The 19333-nt window shown below is 48.2% G+C and overlaps 1 protein-coding gene across 2 annotated transcripts in view; it reads left to right on the top strand.

Moving 5' to 3' along the window:
- Positions 1 to 19333, top strand: part of TBL1X (transducin beta like 1 X-linked) — a 202228-nt gene that overhangs the window by 114564 nt on the left and 68331 nt on the right. The window lies entirely within an intron of this gene.

The following is a 19333-nucleotide window of genomic DNA, read 5'->3' as shown; positions in this document are numbered from 1 at the left end:
CCCGGGCAGCATAATCGAGTTTAGTCGTGCTTTCTCCTTGCGTTCTCTGGTTCTCTGGGCTGTGACAGGTTCTGAGACTTTGTTTTTTGTTTTTGTTTTGTTTTTTTTTTAATGACCCTGATCATTTTGAGGACTGCTGGTCATGCATCTTGTAGAACATTCTTCAGTCTGGTTTGGCTGATGTTTTTCACTGGATGAGATTCGGGTAATGAATTTTGAGGACAGAGACCTACAGAGGTTTTAAGTGCCCTCCGCTCACGTGCCGTCGGGGGTGTGTGGCGTCCGCAAAACGTACGTCTGATGCACCGCCCCGGTCGCTTGCTAGTGGTGGGTGCCGGGGCTCTCGACTCTGCAGTTACCGTTCTTCCTTTCCGTGGGCCGTTCTTCCCGAGCCCACGCTCGGAGCACGCGTGTTAAGCTTCACTGGGGATTGCTTGTGCTTTAGGTTGAAGTACAACAAGTGCGAGCTCATTCACCAGCCTCTCGATGGAAGGGGATAGAGCTTTTTCCTAACTGCAGATCCGGGTCGACTCTTGTCATAAACTGAACCTGTGGTTTGTCCTCTGCCATCTCCAGTGTCCGCTTCTTTAAGGTGGAAGTGGGAGCTGGGAGAGATTTCTAGAAGCATTTCTGTGCAGAATCCACCCACAAATTTGTGGCCTCTTCCCACACCTGTTCCCCCTTGTCCGCCCTACAGCTGTCTTGATGACACATTTGTGTCTCGTGGTCTCTCTTGGGTTGGCCTCACTGCAACACAGCATCTGATGTAGTTCTGGGAGAAGAGAGTTTTGCGCGCCCAGTTTGTAGGTTGATGCAATACTGAATTACTTTTCACAGATGTACTTACCCAGTCCGGCTGGCACGAGCAGGTTTGGGCCCGGTGGACACGGGGTCTTCATGGGACGTGCAGGTTCGGGCTCTGGCAGGGAGGCCCCTGGGCCTGCGGGGCAGGAAGGGGACCCCAGCGTGGTGAGTTCCAGGCCCATGGGCAGCTGTCAGCACGTCTGCGGGGTGCACGGTGCCGGTTTAATTCAGTGAGAAAATCAAATTGGAGGCCTTGTTAAGAGAGCTTCTCCTCTCTGTATTTTTAGAAGCAGAGAATATCAATCATAAATATTTAATGTAGTGTTTATAGACTGTAGCATCATAAAACTCCAGAAAGGTGACTCAGAGGAGGTCGGTGCGTGTATTCCTAGGAAAGAAAAGAATTGCCCCAACACATCATGTGCTAGAAGGAAAAGCATCATTGATGTTCTTAGGAAAGGAAGAAATAGGTGAATAGCTATCTTATGTGTCTTGTTAATACCAGATGTGGAACCTAGTAATTATTCTTTGCATGCCAGGGTTTTCATAACTCTTTCCTGATTTTAAAAAATAATGTGAGCAATTTGAAAAAATAAAATATCATGGAAAGAAACTAGACTCCTCTAAACCCGCCCGTGGAAGTTCCCCTTCAGTGTTCTGGTGTATTTTCTCCCAAATGTCTGTACATGTGCGTGTGTAGCAGTCTCCGTGTTCCACTATCTCATGCTCATCTCCACTTAAGCTTCCAGAGGAAGCATGGGTCATCTACCAGCATTTAATGATATATTTGTATGCATTTCTCCTGTCACATTCATGTGCTGTAGTTGACGGAGTACACGTAGCTGGAGATTGAGATCGCTTCGAGTTTGTGCTTTAGGATCGCTTTTTTGGAGTAGAATTGTAGGGCTCTTGACACTGATTACCAAATTGCTTTCCTGAAAGGTTGTTCCAGTTGTATAGTACTTGGGGGCGGGGGGGACAGCCCTCTCAGGGAGCTCCCACGATGGTGGTCAGCTGAGCTGGAATGCGTGGCCTCTTTATATCTATATATATATATATGTATACGTATGTCTGTATATATGTATATTAGTAATCAAAGAAATGCAAATACATACAAATACATACATACATATATATGTATATGTATGTATTTGATTACTAATGAGGCAGACTGTTTTATCTTGTTAGTCAGCCACTTGCATTTTTTTTCCCCTGTGATTTGGACAAAAGCCCTTTTAAAAGGCTTACCTTAGGTTAATTCTTTGAACTTGACGCTTTCTGGATTTTCCTTGAAGGCCAGTTGCTTTAAGGATTTGCAGTGTCACTTTGAGCTAAATAGGTCATTTCTGATGTTTGCTGGCACATTAGTCCTCTGAGTTGAGCCAAACTGAATTTACATATTAGGACTGCATTCTTAAACAGGATCTGTGTCCAAACGCAGGACGTTAGCGATTAATTTACTAAGGTTATACTTAACGCATGTGTTTCTAATGTCATTGGTGCAGCTCCTTTCCTTCAAGGAGTCCGTGTGCACCAGAGGTAAGACCAGCAGTTATCATGTAAGTTGATGTGTTCAGAAGTCACAGAGACACGTGCATTCCGCTCATCTCCTATTTCCTAGTATGCTTATCAAAAGTCAGTATTTTTATAGAATGACAGCTGTAGGAAAAGCACAGATTCTTATGTTAGCCAATAAAAGATCTTTAAAATATAATTATAAATTGGCAAACTTGTCCATTTGTTTCCACTCGTCATTAGCCAAAGTTCAGTGTTTCCAAAGGATGTGTATATACGCGTGAGTGTGTGTATATGGGTGACATATGTCTTCTCATACAAATGAATTAATTATCAACTTTGTGACAGGCTCTGTGCTGCACGTGAAGCACGGAACCATTTTATCAGATGATTGGGCACGGAATTTTCTAAAGCTCTCTGAAGCCCTTCTTCAGAGAAACGCTGTGATAATGGGGGTGGGATTCCTGTCCTTTTATGGCATTGCAGGTGGAGCGCCTTAGTGGTGTCTGGGCATTTTTGCTCAGAGGTACATTGATTAGGGGCGCCTGGATGGCTTAGTGGGTTAAAGCCTCAGCCTTTGGCTCAGGTCATGATCCCAGGATCCTGGGATCAAGTCCCGCAAAGGGCTCTCTGCTCAGCAGGGAGCCTGCTTCCTTTCCTCTCTCTGCCTGCCTCTCTGCCTGCTGTGGTCTCTGTCTGTCAAATAAATAAATAAAATCTTAAAAAAAAAAGAAATGTACATTGATAGGGAAGAGGCTATCCAGGGCTTGAATGAGTCATTTCCTGCCGAGTGTCAGTAGGTGAGATAATCCACGGGGAAATGGACATTTTCTCCAATATCGGGCATTTCCTTAGGACTCAAGATTCCATTTCCTGTCTGTTTTCGTACCCCAGACTCAGAGTTTTCTTTGTTCTGCGGTGTGCAGTAGACCCAGAAGTCGAGAACGGGGAGCAGCAGCCTTCTCTCACGTGCCTCTCCGGAATGTGGGTCAAGGTCGATGACTCTGAATGTGAACTCAGTTTCACAGGGCGTACAGGTGCGCACACACGGCGCCGGCATCCGCCAGAGTGGACTCCTTCTCCTTCCTCCCGCTTCGTCACCAGGGCGGTGCGTTAGTGGTTCCACGGCAGCGGTGATACTCCCGTTGCTAAAACAAAGACAGTTGAGTCCCTGTCTGTGGTCCCTGGGGCCGGGCCTGAGGCGGGCCCCCCTCGCCCCCAGGCTCCAGCCCTGTAGGCGGTGATTCTCCATTGTGTGTAACGGAGTGGGGGGGCTTCAGTCGTTAGAATCATGAAGTGATCCTTGAAAGTTAGGGGCAGAGAATGTCAAACGTGAAAGAAGACTTAAATGTGACGCTAATAACAAGAGTGACGAACGGTAGTCCTGGCGAAGGTGTTTTGTTCTTAATTAGTGGCCCAGTGGGACCTGAGCTCCGCCGTTTTGTCTCCTGCACAACGCCGGTTACTTAGCATCGCTGCCTTTGTGTTCCTGTGGCCACGTGTGAGGAAGTGGGACACCGGTGTCGTGACGTCTCCCCCATTTTGGAGAGGAGGGAGCTTCAGCTGACCTGGGTCCTTACCTGGAAATGAGACCTGTGCCACCTGCTGAGCCTGGAAGCTCCAAACTCAGAATGTATAATGAGCCCAGAGGTGAGCCTGGGGCTGTTTGCTCACCCCAGGGTTGACCTGCCGATGACCTTGGCATTCTGAGACTGGGGCTTTCACCTGCACCTTGCTCAGGTGTCTGATGGAACTTCTAGTGATTCACAATATTAAAACGTAACTTCAAACACACAATTGCTTTTTTTCAGAGAGAAAGCTAGTCTTCAACTGGAATCGTTTGTGATGATTAATGTGTTTCAGATTGGTCAAGGAATAAGGAAGATGTTACGGCATGTAATTAAAAATTGGCAGTGGTCACAATTAAAGCCAAAATCCTGTGGACAAAACAGACTGTCTGCTTTCATCTGGTGACCACCATCAGCATGTCGGAGCCTACAGGCACCTAGAAGCGATCTCCTTGGGTGCTGTGCAGTAGAACTAGAATGGGGGCCCCCGAATGTGATTGTCTTGTGGCCACAATACACGGTAAAAAGAAACCAGTGAAATTAATATGGCAACATATCTTAATATACATCAGGTTAATACTGCAGGGCATAATTTAATATGTAATGATATAATAATACATTCTGTTTCACTCTCATTCCATTTCAACAAGTGATCCCTGTGAAAAATTATCGAAAAGATATTTTATGTCTTTCTTTCTTTCTACCATCTCGCCTGTGAAATTCAGTGTGTAATTTGCATTGACAGCCCCTGCTGTAAACGTGGACTCCTAGGTTGGTCCAGTCGGAGACTCTGAGGTCCCTTATCTAGAACTATGAAAACTAGCTCATGATAATGAAAAGTAATTTTGAAGAAGAAACTTAATCCTGTTTTTAGGAGGAGATAGTTTTAAACTTCGATAATTTATTAATATGTGGTGTTGGTTAAGACAAAAAGGGTGGTGGGCATGTAATTTAAAAATCTGCATGAGGACCAGTTACGGAGGATTCATCTGGCCTGGGAAGTCCCCATATCCCTCCATCCTGCAGACCACAGTCAAAGGATTTTTCTTAGTAGCTGTCGTGACCTGCTGTGTCCAGTCAGGTAGCCGCTAGCCATGTGGAGCTGTGGTACCTGAAATGTGGCTAGTGTCACTGAGGGGTGGACTTTAAAATTGCATTTCCTTTTAATTGATTTAACTTTAAGCGTCAGTACTTGGCTTACTTATTGGAAAACATTTAAGTATGTTGGGAGTTACGTAGAGAATGTGATCTGTGATTTCACGGCTACATTTTCTGAACTATAATAGCAGTTATGTATTTCCAGTGAACATTTTGAATTTCCTAATCGAGATGTGTCATAGTGAAAAGTACAGATTGAAGATTTTGGAGATTGAGTTAGAAAAAGGAACCTAAAAGATCTCAATTAATTTTCGATATGGAGTACATGTTGAAATGATGCTGTTTTGAGTATATATTAAATTTCAGTGTATTATGAAAAATAACTTTACAGGTCGCAACATGTTTGAAATTTAAAGCTCTACGGAAGCTGACCTGTCTCTTTTTGGACCGTGCAGATCTCCCTCCGAGTTCTCCTGTAACAAACGAAGGAAGTAATGCTTAGAATTACAGGCTCCTGGTTAATGATCACATCCCAGACCGTGCTTTCACCTTCCCTTTGAAGAGCATTCTGTACATTCCACTGAGTCATCTTGATGGTTTGTCCGGCTCCGCGTTGGGCCGTTTTCAACCATGGCCGCGCCTCAGCCTACCCCCGCCTACCCCTGCCAAGCTTCCCCCGGTATCGGTAGTTGGCCCCGAGAAGGCAGGGCTTGTCAACCTGGAAAGGGAGCAGGCCCTCCGTCTGCACTGTCTTTCTTATCCCTATAGCATCCCTATGAGATAAAAAAGGCGAGTCCCATTGTACACGCAAGATGAAAGGCGTCCGACAGGTTGCATCACTGACCCTGACAAAGGAAACTTGCAGGTTCAGAGTCCAGGATGGAGCCCAGGGATGCTTCCTCGGACAAAGGCGGTTTTTTTCAAGCTTTGTTTAGGCGGCGCCGCACCCCAGGGCTCTAAAGAAATAAAATTTGGTACCACATGCGGAAGGAAGTTCCCAAATGGAGGAGCTGGTGATACTTGCTGACCGCGGCACTGTGATGTGAAGGGTTTGGAAGCTGCGAGTTTGACTTCTCCTCCTAGTCATCGGCCAGAACTGGGTCGCATGGAAAATGGGTCCTGTGCGGAGAGTGTGGCCTTGTGCCCACATGAAGGCCAGCTATCCTGTTCTCCAAGGATGGAGGGGGAAACGGGTGAGGGGAGACTGGCCGACTGGGCTCGAGGCCCTGTTCTGCCTCGTGAGTTTCTGCACCGTGCCCAGAGACCTTTCTGTCTGTCCACGAGGATCTCCCGTGTTCTGAGGGCTAAACGGAGTAGCCAAGACGAAAGGGAGGCTTTCTCTTTCTTTCCTGTCCTAGGTCAGACAAGATCGAACACAAGTGTTGGGGAGTTTCCATTGACATGAGTGCATGGTGTGTATGTCATGGCCACCTGGCACAGGAAAGGACTTGATCTTCTGTCTTTGTGGTCTTCCCCCTCGTACCACCTCCATCCGCACAGCTCGTTGCAAAATATTTGCACCCATTAAGCTCTCTGTGAACCCTTCTGCTCTTTAGTCATTTGCATTCACTTCCTCTCTCAGCGTCCAACATTCGGCCAGCCAGCCTGCGTTTATTGAGCACCTACTGTGTCGACATCCGGAACTATGTTAGATGCAGGGAATATAGCAGTGAACAAAGCGGACAAAAATCTTCCGTTCTAGTGGGCTGAGAAGTAAGTGCTCCGTGTGACACATTAGATGTGGTGCTACAAACGAGAGCTGGGGAAATCACTTTGCTGTCGGTTATATTGCATTTTATGGATTTCAGGGACCGGCGGTGTTTATCAAAGGCAGATACAGTCACATGCACCCTCCAGCACTGCCGCCAAAGCAGAATGCAGTAGGAGTGTTGAAGTACTGATGGCTTTTCAGTGTTATTCTGGTATATTTGAGTTCTTTTCTTTATGATTTTCAGCCGTGGAATTAAAAACTCACCTTTTTAAAATCTTTGTTTTTTGAGAGATAGGTAAAACACCATTTTCTGTTATATAAGAGCACTTGGTTGAGGAAAAAAAAAAAACAAACCCTGCACACTTTTTAATGTACCTTTACCAATTACAAAAATGGTAAAGTGAAATTGATTTCTCTTGGGGTTTGTGCAGAAATTAGCAAACATACTGCTTTTCCCTGAGCAGGATCTTGTTATACCTGCAGAGAGGCTTGTGATCATGGCCGGTCGAGTGAGGTGAGCTGACAAGAAGCCCCGGTTTTGTTTTAGTAGCATCTTCTGACCCAGTAAGGAGAATCCAGGCTGCATTTTCTTACAGTGGCGATGCCATTAAAATGTATGCAAGCGGAGCACTTGTTATTAATACCAAGCCTTCAGTAAAGTATTTTGCTTTCTGAGAGGCTTCGTGAATCCTCATCACGTTTCCCCAGTATACTGGTTCTCGGTGCCCCCCCTGGCCTGCCGCGCTGAATTTCCATTCGGCGAGAGCAATCTCGTTAAATGGAGGCTTACGGCGCCTAGGCTTTAGAAGAGATTAATGCAGTTAGACCAAGCCGTTGGAGGGACCGGCGTGTGTGGATTGCTTCCTCACATTTACGGTGACTTGGACACCCCGATGTGCACGTGGCAGCTGAGCGAGTGGCGACAAGGGCTTACATGCGGGGTTCATCCGTGTGGCAGTGTTCTGAGTAATCGAGCCACTAATATCCAGTAGGAGCGGTGTAACGGGAGAGATGGGAGGTACAGTGCCTGCGTTTTTAATTTGATTTTAAATCGACCCGTTGTTTTTGGCCTCATTGGCTAATTTTTTGGTGTCAGCAGGTACTGCCTTGTGAGGTAGGCGTGACGATGGACTGGTGTTCATAATGATTCTTCTTCTGCATTTTAATAGACACCATGGACATCCTGAGCCTGTTTGTACCTGATCATTTCGCTTTTGTTTCCCTTGCTTCCCTGTCCGTCTCTGCGCTGAGGGTGGACACCGTTGGGTCATAGCAGAAGGCCGTGGGCCGGCGTACAGAGTGCCTTCTATGTAGAATGGAAGTTGAGGTTCATTGCGATTCTGTGACTCAGACCATCCTTGGGGATTTTTTTCGTGTGTGTGTGTGTGTGTGTGTGTGTTTTCCCATCTTGATGAGGAAGATGCCCTACGTACAGATACGCCGTGGTAATTACCGTACGTCGCTAGCGGTGTCACCTGACCTGCTAATTAATAAAGCTGAGTGCCATATGGTAAGTGTTTTATTCTGTTAAGTTTAGGCAGAATATATTTGTTTGGAACAAATATATTGAACCATTATTTTCTAAGGACAGTAGCTTTAGAAGATAGAAACATCAACACGTGGTGGACCGCCGGCCTCCCTCCAGTCATGCCCAGAACCTATGAGAACAGTCCTCGGATGCTGGAAAGATAAAGCGAGATTGAGTTCCGACCAAAAGAGTGAAGGTGTCTTGCAGACAACTTAGGAGCAAGGAGAGAAGCGAAACTTGTATAGAACGTGAACACGGGCTGCAGGAGAACCACATAGATTCCCATAAGGGGACAGAACGGGTTTCTGAGCCTGGGCATTATTCACATATGGGGCTGGATCGTTCTCGATGGTGGGGCTGTCCTCTGCGTTGTGGGGTGTTGAGCTGCAGCCCTGGGCCCCACCCACCAGGTAGCAGGAACTCTCCCCGCAACAGTTGGAAAACCCAAACTGTGTCCAGAGAGAGCCCAGTGTCCCGTAGGAGGACATATCACCCCGCTGATGAGAACCTCTGGAATAGATACGTAGGTGCAGACAGGTGTAAGGGTCTTAGGTCTGGCATCTGGAGGAGGCGTGAGACATACAAGGAAGCCATCCCCGCGATTGCAGTTGGTCCTTCCGTGCGCTACACAGGGGATCCCTGGGAGCCCAAGGCGGCCATGGGCAAATTATTCCTCTTGGGGTCAGGAAGGCCTGACCCCAACGTTTGGAAGCAATGAGTTTTAAGCCTCCTTTGCAGGTGGAGGTGAAGAGGTTGAGGGACTAGGTCAAAGATCAGCACTTTGTCTTCTATTTAAAATTTGTCTCATTTCCTGGGCACACATTTCCCTTTGCAGATTGCTGCGTTTAGGACAGAATGTTCATGAAAATGAGTTGTTGTAAGCTAACATTTCACAACGTGGAACACATTTCAGTTTGGATTATTTCAGTTTTAGTGAAAATAATCGTAATTTATGTTACATATTAGGCATTTGGACACATTTTGTAAAGGAACTTCAGAGGATTTGGGGGGTGGTATCTGGAATATTGTAGCGATTTTACTGTGTAATTTCACATTGTGAAGCTCTAGCCATAGAAGCTTGGGCTTTCTCTGGACTCCAGAAGGTAGGCAGTCACTGCTAGCTATGTAGCATTTCATGGTGGAAGCATGGTGGAAGCACATTGATTTATGCCCGTGATAAATGTATATTCATCATCCAGAGATTTTATAGGGAGTTTTGTGTGAAAAGACAGAAGTTGGCCGTTATCCCCCTCCCCCAAAATCTGGCCTGAGCATTGCCATGTTCATTGAAAAAGTAAAAGCTGGGAATCCTCAAAAAGGAGGCGTACACATCTTCTGCATTCTGTTGTTTTCCCCTAAGGCATGTGAATGAATGCCCAGTCATCGGCGAGTACTTGGAGGGCCGGCTTCCCCTTTGCTCTGAGGAGTCCCGGCCAGAACTCCCCCAAGAGGCTCCACCCAGAGTGCCCAGCGCCTTTTGCAGGGTTTCCAGCTTCTGGTCCTCCCACGTGAAAGCAGCACAGAAGTCCGTGTCCCCAGCCTGTTGGGTTGTCTTGCCTGCACCGAATCCATCTAAAGGGACTTCAGGTTCATTTCTGGGAAGAGCTAGTAACAGGTTCCGTGTGCACTCGTACTTCCTGCGTTTGCGTGATGTCTCCGTAGTTTGTAGTTAACGGGAGCGAGGCCAGCCGAACGCAGCTGAGCAGCCCTGGATGGGTTTGGGGACGCTGTGTGTCTGAAGGGTATCCCGGCCGCTGCGAGTAGCGGAATCCTTCCCAAGAGCTGGCTGTGATTTATCTTCTCACTGTTCTACCGCACGGTGAAGGCTGCAGTCTAGTCGCGACGTATGTGTTGGACTAACTTGGTTGTAAGGTTTATGGGATAATGATACTAAACTCTCGCATGTAAGTAACAACGGGGAGGCACCGCCGTCTGCTCATGAGGGTATAAATTTGGACGGCTGTGATCTCACCCAGCTTCTGCTTCTACCCTTACTGTATGATTATCATCGACGCTTACTGTAAAGTCCTGTAGGACCCGAAAATGGTGCATGAGTCATCAAGAAGAGAGATGCAGTGTTCAGTGGAGTCTGGTGTTAAGTACATCTTACTGTGTTCGGAAGGTGTTGTGTTTTTGGTTGTTGTTGTTTGTTGTGTTTTTTTGTGTGTCTTTTTTGGTGCTTGTCTGTTAAGTTTCGTTCTTGTTTGAAGCACAAAGCTAAGCTTTGTGGATGTGCAGGTGCTGAGCCAGATGCCCTGTGAGCTCGGGGGTGCAGGTGCTGATGCCCCGACCTGCTGCAGCTGGACAGGCAGGAAGCAGAAAAACAGACAAGGTGCTCGGGTAACCACGCGGGCCGGGAAGGTCAGGAGCAGGGTCATGTGTCCGAGTGACTTGGGTGGAAGGGGTTCCATGGTAGAGGTAAGAAGGCTTCTTAATGAGGAGATGGTTGAGTTGAAGTCTTGGGGATGCAGCTGGGGAGAGGCAGAAGAGAGTTCGGGAACAGCACGCGCAAAGACCAGGCAGTAGGCCCGAGCTTCGGGAACATGAGAGGTGAAAAGCCAGACAGGGCAAGCAGGTGTGATGTGATGGGAGTAAGCGTCTGACAAGGGGATGGGATCAGAGCTGTGTGCAGGGAACAACCATCAGTAGTAATAATGGTGGAGAATTCGGACTTGAAACCCTCCAGTGTCTTCCCACGGCACCAGCAGGTGGCTGGCTCCTGTGTCGGGGAGAGATTGCAGTGGCTGTAGGTCGCTGCCAGGCAGAAGACAGTCTCATTTTCCACTAGTGGAGCTCCATGGGGCCAGGATGGAAAGCCCAGATTTGGGATACTTCAGCAGAGATCACTGCAGATGTCCTGGGTACAGGAGGCCGGGAGGGAGGTGTCGTCTGCTGAGACAGCAGATGGGAGGAGGGTCGCGTTGGTGTTGGTGCGGGAGGTGGGTGCAGGGCCCCGTCGTGGACAGGCAGTGTTTGGGTTGCTGGTTGGACCTGCACGAGGACACGTCATGTGGGACCAGTGTAGAGCTGGGAGGGCCAGGACCAGAAATGCATCTGGGGGCTCAAGCCAGGGACAGAGCAAGTTCTCCGTGGGGAGGTGAATGGCGGTTTGGGCCTACCCGGAGGCACTGACGGCACAGTCAGTGGGAGGGGCCCAGGGGTCAGAAACGATGCCTTTCAGAAGCCTCACTAAGGTGCCACAGTCATTCGATAACCCCTTGTATTTTCGTAAAGATTGACACAGGCTTGTACAAGATCAGAGTTGAGTGAACCGCCATCTGGAGACCTCCTGAGAGAAATTTGTTAATGTCATCCTCTTACTACCTCCTTTCTTGTTTCAAAGTAAGGGGAGCGGCTTCCACTCAGAATTATGCCGAAATTTCCTTTTTTCCCCTGAAGTTTTCATCTGAGGTAGGGAGACATTACTTGGCTGAGATTAAATAAATCTGAATATCTCTTGTTTTTCTCAGGCTTCTAGAGCTTTTGCCAGTAACCACAAGGACGGTGCTGAACATCATTTAACAGCATAGTGTGTTCAACCTTTTTTTTGAATGGCTTTTATGATCTTGATTGAACAAGAACTTTCGTCCCATTTCCCAGCTGCAAAGATCAATACGAATTCAATTAACCAAAGTGTGTCATTCTGCTACCATATAGCTAAATTCCCCAAGGACAGAAACTGGCCTAAGAATTTCCGGGTTTGACTGATGTGCAGATATTTCAGAAAGTACCAAGATTCTGAGATTGTTTCTAGAGAACGGCTCTGTTCCAGCAGGAACTGTGTCCGAGAGCCAAGAAGGAATCTGGAGAGAACGGAGTCCATTTTGTGTTGCCCGGTTAAGAGTTTGAGACTGGCTCAGGAAGAGAAAGTGGTCCTTCGTTCTTGACACTCACTTCAAAATAAGATGGCTGATGTGCGATTTAACGCTCATCACCGTTTTGATCTAAGTTTCTTTTTAATCAACAAGTCAGATCTTCGGAAGAAATGCATTTGCACTGAAGGTTGATTTTCTTTGAGATTTTCTTTTACTGTGGTATAAATACGTGTACAAAATATAGAATTTCCCATTTTGGGGCACCTGGGTGGCTCAGCTGGTCAAACGTCTGTCCGACTCTTGATTTTAGTTCAGGTCACGATCTCGGGGCGGGGCGGGTGCTGGGATCAAGCCTCGCGTCGGACACCGTGCTGCGTGCCGAGTCAGCTGGGGATTTCTCGCTCCCTCTCTCTGTGCCCCTCTCCCAGCCATGCTCACTCTCAAGTAAATAAATCTTTAAAAAAATTAAAAAGAAAATGTGGTCAAAATGGTAAATTTTAAGTATACAGTTTAGTGGCATTATGTAGATTTCACTGTTGATCCCCAGAACTGTTTCGTCTTCCCACGTTCAAACTCCGTAGCTGTTAGAGCGGGGACTCCTTTTCCTCCCGCCCACCTGCCCGCTCCCCGCAGCCCCTGCTCCGCCTTCTGTCTCTGTAATGTCGCCAGCTGCCGCACACGGGTGGGGTCACACACTCTTGCCCTTTGGTGTCCAGCTCATTTTCCTTAATGTGACATCCTTGTCGCTCACCCGCAGTATGGCGCGTGTCAGAATTTTGTTCTCTTCAGAGGCTGACTAGTACTCCGTCGTGTGTACGTGTGTGTGTGTTTATAATTTATACAAGCTTGGTGGATCCGTTGGTCCATCCGTGGCATGTGGGTTGTTTTCCTCTTTTCGCTGTTGGAAATATGTTGCTGCTCTACGAACACCAGGGTCCAAATATCTCCTCAGCTGCCTCCTTTCAATTCTTTCGCTTCTATACCTAGAAGAGGCATCGCTCGGTCACGTGGTGATTCTATATTTAATGTTTTGGGAACCATCACACTGTTTTCCTGAGGGTTCATTTCGAAGTAATCTTGGGGAGATAACGATGGAAACGGCATCCGACATGACTCATGGGATCCAGCTCAGAGCTCGCGAACGCCCACAGGCCAGAATTAGCCCAGTGCCTCCTTTCCTACCGTCAACAAGCTCAGGGTGGTGTTTACATTTTAAATATCAAAAGAAGGAGGTCTGGATACGTGAACGTTCTGTGAAATTCAGATGTTATTGTACATCATTAAAGTTTCGTTGGAACGCAGCTACCCCGTTGGTTTGCGCGCTGGGCGTGACGGAGGTCGACGATTGTGACCGAGAAGTCCTGTGGGCTGCGAAGCGGAAACTCATTACCCTCATACGCTGAAAGGACAAGTTTGCCAGTCTCTGTGCGAACACGTGAGGGTCGTGAGAAGTCCGACAAGCCTATTTACGTCTGTTGACCACCGCGCCTACGGAGCACGGGCTTTTCCAGGGGTCTTTGTAGGTGCATCCCGGGTCCACCTCACTCGTCTCCCGGTTCTAACCCTCACTTCCGTCCCTTTTTCCCGTGGAAGCCTCCGGTGCGCATTGCCAAGGCCCCACAGAGGTGTAGAGTTCAGAACCCCAGCCGAGTCATTTTTTTGTTGTTGTTGGTTTTTTTTCCTCCCTAAGGTTTTATTTTTAAGTAATTTCTACACCCAGTGCGGGGCTCAGACTCACCCTGCGATCAAGAGTGCTGCGGGCTCTACTGAGCGAGCCGGCCCGGCGCCCGAACTAACCCCAGCCCAGTTTTGAGACTTGCGCATTTCAGATATGTGTCCTTTTCCATTCCCGATTCCAAAATTTGCTTCTCTGTCCCGTCTTTTAAGGAATTCTCTCTTCCCGGCGAATAAGACAGAAATCTCTGACTAATGAAGGAACCAAATTTGAGGATGATTTCTCAAAATTCACTCCCCCCCCCTGCTTTTTTGGATAAGGTCTGTGCCCTACTAAAAGGCAGTCTTCTATTTTTAATCTGTGATATTTCAATAAAACCATGTAAATGTCATACTTGGAACTGGAGGGTGTTTTCAACTTTTTTTTTTTTTTTTTTGCAAAGAGCTTTTCTCTGCAGCAAGGGCTGTGTACGGGTTGTGAGAAGTTCTGTTCACACAACCGGAAATCTGAAATAGCATCCGTTTCCACCATTTAACATCTTCCTTCATTTTAGTGAGATCTTCGGAATATCATTTAGGGTAACACTTTGCTCAGAGTTTAATTCGTGGTGAGACACATCTCTGCCAGAGCTCCCTAATGGACCCAGACAGCTGTACCACAGGCACGGATACACTTAGACGGCGACCGTATTTACCCCCGTGTTCCGTATCCGCCGCCCCCCACCGCGGGGAAGAAGCTTTCCGTTTGCTTTCGTATCCATGAAATCATAGTGTTTGTCTTTCTCGGACTTCCCTTAGCGTGATGCCCTGTGGGTGCGTCCCCATAGGATTTTCTGTCCCTCACGAACATCATCTTAGGACCTCCCAGAAATTGGAACAGGCTCAAAGGAAAACCAGCTAAGCTTAATCGAGAAAGTACCCTGAAATTTTACTTTCCCTCTATTTCCTTTTTAAAGGAAATGGAGCATTGGCATTTTCTTGTTTTGGCAATTGTGTTTGCACAAAGAACAGTGTTGCCCGCGCGGCTGGTGAGGTCACTCGGCGAACGTGAGGAGGCAAGCTGATGAAACTGTTCGGTGAGCCGAGCGGGACGGCCAGTCCGATCTGCTGTGGGTCTCAGCCGGTTTGTTTTCTCATCCGATGGTGCTCACTTTCTTTCTCAAACGCGCTTCCTCATTTAAAAATTCCGTTGTTTGAGAATCAAGTAGTATGTTTCCATATAAGGAAACCGCAGATAAATGGGATTATGTGCCAGTTGAAAGGAAAACGAGATTCCCTCACACGTTTACTGGCGTGACAGTTTTAGCCCCTTTAAAGAAACGTGAAACGTGTTCCTTTGGAGTAGTGAGCGGCGTACATGTTTTTAGGTTCATCTTGGCTTTTAAATTTTTATTTCTTTAAAACATTTCTCATGGCGGTAAAATACAAGGTTCCTCTAGTTTTGTATTTTCAGGTTCACGGTTTTCCCCTGCCTTTAAAAACACGAGAGAATGGTTAGTAGGACAGAAGGAGTGGGGCGTTCTAGTGGCCAGGGTTTCGTGGCTGCGGCCATGCTGCGGTTATAATCATAACTTCGTTGTTACCCGCCTGCGTGCCTGGCTTTACATATATTTGGATACGCGCATCTGTGCCGTGTAAGTGTCCAGCGCCGTTGTGTGTGTGGCACAGAGAGGTTAAGGTTACAGTGTTCGTCAGGAGACACACAGCTCCTGTAGGGGATTCTGGGGTTTCACCACGGCCGGCCTCACTCCGGAGCCGTGATGCTTCTGCGGGAGTCTGCCAGATTGCCTTGTAAAGGAGACATGACCCTTTCCCGGCACGGAGTGTAATTTCTGGGAAACAGACCACACTGGAATCCAGGGAGGAGGAAGCCAGCTAAGACTGGGTAAAAGTACAGCGTGACGGACAGGGCAAGCAGAATTGGCCAGAGTTTGACCTTCAGGGGAAATGGAGACCACTAGAACAACACAACGGGGCTTTCTTCTATTGCTAAGAGTCCCTTAAAAATGCACCCTGAAGACAGACATTGTTGGGGAGGGCGATGGGGTTTAGGGCCAGCTGGCCTGGGATTGCCTCCAGGTTCACACCTTCCTGACAGCACACTTGCAAAGTCTCTGGGCTGCTGGCTGGGGTGGGGTGGGCGCTGACAGTGTGGGGGGACAGCGGCGCCCTGAACTCGCGTTCCTGCAGCCTCGAAGCTTTGCACAGATGCTGGGTGTTTCTCTTTGCACCACACACGGACATTTTGGCCGGCTTATTCCTGATGGGGCAAGATGACATGCCTCGCTGCTTTATGGGACGTCAGCATCCCAGCCCAGAATCCAGAGCCAGTGGGACCGTCAGAAACCCTTGGGAACCTAGGGATTCTGATGACCCATCCGTGCTGAGCTGTTTGACTCACAGAAAGTTCAAAAGGCTTTAAATTGTGTGTTCTTTTCTGTCACAAGAGTCCGTTGCCCTTGTATTTTTTGGTATTTATTTTTTATATTTTTAAGGTTTTATTTTTAAGTAATCTCTACACCCAACGCGGGGCTCAAACCCAGGACCCCCCGAGATCAAGGGTTGTGTGCTTTACTGACTGAACCAGCCAGGCGTCCCTCAGTCACCTTTTTAAATTGCAGGGAAACAGGAGTCATTGTTGTCATCGTCTTCTGGTTTTTTGGTTCTTGCTGTGTTGCTGTTCTTAAGTAATATCTGTGCTCAGCCTGGGCCGCAAACTCCTGACCCCAGGATCAAGAGTTGCTTGCTCGACCAGCTGAGCCCGCCAGCCAGGCGCCCCGGAAACCCCGAGTTTTCTGGCATGTGCCATGCTAGGCCCTGCTCTGGGCAGGAGGTGTGTTTTCTTTCAGTGTCCCGTGTCCTTCATTTACAGCGGACAGCTAGTGCCTGCCTGCCTCCCACGATTTACGGCAGAGTGCATTTTAGTGAAATGGTCAAATTCTTGGTCCTGCAAGCCAACTGCCTCAACTATTTGTTTCCCCAAAGGATTGCATACTGCACACTGCCCTTTGCAGCCATAGCACACAGGAGTAAACCGGTGTCCCCGCGATGCAGTCCCATTACATCCAGGAAGAAGATGATGGGACTGTTTGGTTCTCGGGACCAAGAGAGCCAAATTGTGTGGCCTTCCGAGTTCCAGTCTTCCCGGGGCCGAGTGAGCGGCACCCATCCCGGCAGTGGGCTCAAGGGAGCGACGTCAGAGCATCAGAAAGGAAAGTGGATTGACAGGTCGCCGTTCTTACAAAGGTAGCCACAGTCATCTTACGAATGGAGAGGCGCTCCTACTTGGTAGCTACAGACACGTGACATTGGGCCTGGTGTGAATGCACACTTTTGGGGTACGTCGTGTGTACTGCACTTGATTTTACAATCCTTGCTTCTAATAATCAGTGCTGCTTGTGTCCTCACAACTGTCCAGGACCCAGTGATGGAATACGGGAGCGTTACATCTTCAAGACAGATGGAAAAGCAGAGCGAAAGCGTTTGCCGGAATGACGGCGTGTAGAAGTGGCATGGTGCCCACTGCTAAAGATTGGAATTCCGTGGGTCAGAAAGCAGTCTTGTCTTCCACAGTCCAACTTCCTCAACGGACCGCACATCCTGACACTTTCTTGGTGAGCTGATGACCTCGTCTGCAAATGAATGATCTCCGTAAATAGGATACTCGATGTTGGTCGAAGACTCCGGTCAGTCTCGATTTTGGCTAACAAGACAGAGTGAGCAAAATGCAGAGCCCAGGATAGCTCCCTGTCGTTCCAGCTGCCGGGGTCTACACACCTGACCGCGTGTCACAGCTTCCCTGGCTGGCAGAGCCTCATGTGAATTGGTCGGAAAAAACAAAAGCTCAGAGAAAATCCTACAGTGAATTGAACCCAGTTGCTCGATGGTAGAGGGTAAACGGCTGAATCCATTTCCGATCAGCTGAGAGCGTTACTGGAGCCGAGTGAAGTGCACGGAGCGCGTCGCGTCTCTGAAATCGAGTTCCCAGAGCGCTGGGGACGCTTCCCTTCAGTAAGTTCTGTTAGCAGCTGCCAGTTCTGTTTGTTTCCATCGTGCAGAATGAATTCTTACCTCCCCTCCGTCCAGGTGACTGGAAGGTATGAACGGGTGTGATGGGAAACGATGCGAGCACAGACCACAGCCAGAACTTTGGGGTGCAAATCCTACCACTTAGAAGCTGCGGAGCTAGTCTAGACCATTCCCTGAAACTCTTAAGAACTCAGCCTTTTTACCTACAAAATGGGCATCACGAAGAGGGCCGCTGTGTTCCAGAATGGACATGAAGGGGCTTTAACAGAAGATGCACTTCCTCCGCACTTGGGGGCGGGGCGGGGCGTGATCGTGTACAGGTGAGGGCATAGCCTTGCTGCCCAGGGGCTTTCACGGTGGAGACAGCTGATGGGTGCCTCCCCGTTACTGAATGCAGTATTTTTAGGTTCACGGTTTCCCCCCCATCTTTAAAAACACGAGAGAACGACTGGTCGAACAAGAGGGGGAATGAAGAGTCTGTACTAGGTTCCTAGACTGGATTTCTGTTAAAATCAGAAGCTTACTGTAGAGGCCCTCCACACCGAGAGCCAGCAACCCAGAGTGACTTGGAAGACTTGGGACATTTTACCCTCGTACCAGGATTGCCCAGCCTTAGCTCTGTTGACGTTGGCGACCAGATAATCCTTTCTTGGAGGGGAGATGTCTTCCGTGCTGTAGGACGTTGAGCAGTTTCCATGGCCTCTACCCATTAGATGCTGGTGGCGTCTCCCCCCTGACCTTGTGACAAACAAAAAGTCTCTCCAGACATTGCCCTTGGGGCAGATGACCTTCAAGGGTCATAACTACCTGCAGTTGGGAACCACTGAAAATCTCTCCCATGAACATGTGTACTTACCTCATTTCAGTGTTATTTACTATTTTTTTTTAATTTTTAAAGATTTTATTTAATGACAGAGAGAGAGAGAGAGAATGCACACGAACGCAAGCACCCAGGCAGGGAGAGTGGCGGGCAGAGGGAGAGGGAGAAGCAGGCTTCCTGCCGAGCAATGATCCTGATGCGGGACTCGATCCCAGAACTCTGGGATCCTGACTTCAGCTGAAGGCGGGCACTTTACTGACTGAGCCACCCAGGGGCCCATTTAACGGCATTTAGACACGGGAAATTTACGCAGGGGAGTTAAAAACGTATCCATACAGAAGCCTGCACACAGCTGTTGATAGCAGCTTTGTTCATCATTGCCAAAACCTGGAAGCAACCGAGATGAGAAGACATCCAGGAAGCGAACGGATAAATAAACTGTGGTCCGCCGTCCGAACGACAGAATATTGTTCAGCACTAAAGAGAAATGGGTTTGAATCAGGCCATGAAAAGTATGGAAGAACCTTAAATGCCCAGTACTAAGTGAAAAGAAGTCCGTTGGAACGACTGTGAGTGACCCTGTGACTCCAGCACTGGGCTGTTGTGGAAAAGGAAAACCAGATACAGTGTGGAATGATCAGTGGTTGCCCAGGGTTGGGGCAGGAGATGTTGAGACAATACAGGAGTTGTTAGGGATTATACCATAGGGAGGGGTGCGTGTGCCTTCCTTTCAGTCCACGGAGTGAGCAGCAGCCAGAGCAAACCCTTGAA

Source organism: Lontra canadensis, unplaced genomic scaffold (assembly GCF_010015895.1).
Source record: "Lontra canadensis isolate GAN:19392208 unplaced genomic scaffold, GSC_riverotter_1.0 scaffold68, whole genome shotgun sequence".
Classification (NCBI taxonomy): Eukaryota; Metazoa; Chordata; class Mammalia; order Carnivora; family Mustelidae; genus Lontra; species Lontra canadensis.
This window is presented reverse-complemented; position numbering and strand designations above follow the sequence as displayed.